A 716-nucleotide genomic window follows, 5' to 3' on the forward strand; every position below is an offset into this window, starting at 1 on the left:
CTCCGTGGCTGCAAGTATGGAAGTATGGAGCTATGGAGCCACCAGCCAGCACCCTCCGCGGCTGGAGCTATGGAGCTCCGGGGCTATGGAGCTCCGGGGCTATGGAGCTCCGGGGCTATGGAGCTATGGAGCTATGGAGCTCCGGGGCTATGGAGCTATGGAGCTCCGGGGCTATGGAGCTATGGAGCTCCGGGGCTATGGAGCTCCGGGGCTATGGAGCTCCGGGGCTATGGAGCTATGGAGCTATGGAGCTCCGGGGCTATGGAGCTATGGAGCTCCGGGGCTATGGAGCTATGGAGCTCCGGGGCTATGGAGCTCCGGGGCTATGGAGCTATGGAGCTCCGGGGCTATGGAGCTATGGAGCTCCGGGGCTATGGAGCTCTGGAGCTCTGGAAGTATGGATGATCCAGCACCCTCCGTGGCTGACCGCTGGTGCTCGGGGCCGGTGAACTCGGCACCCGCCTCCGGCGGGTGCCTCGGTGACCGCCGTCGCTTGGGGCCAGTGAACTCGGCACCCGCCTTCGGCGGGTGCCTCGGTGACCGGTTGTCGCTTGGGGCCAGTGAACTCGGCACCCGCCTTCGGCGGGTGCCTCGGTGACCGGTTGTCGCTTGGGGCCGGTGAACTCGGCACCCGCCTTCGGCGGGTGCCTCGGTGACCGGTTGTCGCTTGGGGCCGGTGAACTCGGCACCCGCCTTCGGCGGGTGCCTCGGTGACC

Source organism: Syngnathus leptorhynchus, unplaced genomic scaffold (assembly GCF_054491065.1).
Source record: "Syngnathus leptorhynchus isolate UIUO unplaced genomic scaffold, UIUO_Slep HiC_scaffold_33, whole genome shotgun sequence".
In the NCBI taxonomy this organism is placed as follows: domain Eukaryota; kingdom Metazoa; phylum Chordata; class Actinopteri; order Syngnathiformes; family Syngnathidae; genus Syngnathus; species Syngnathus leptorhynchus.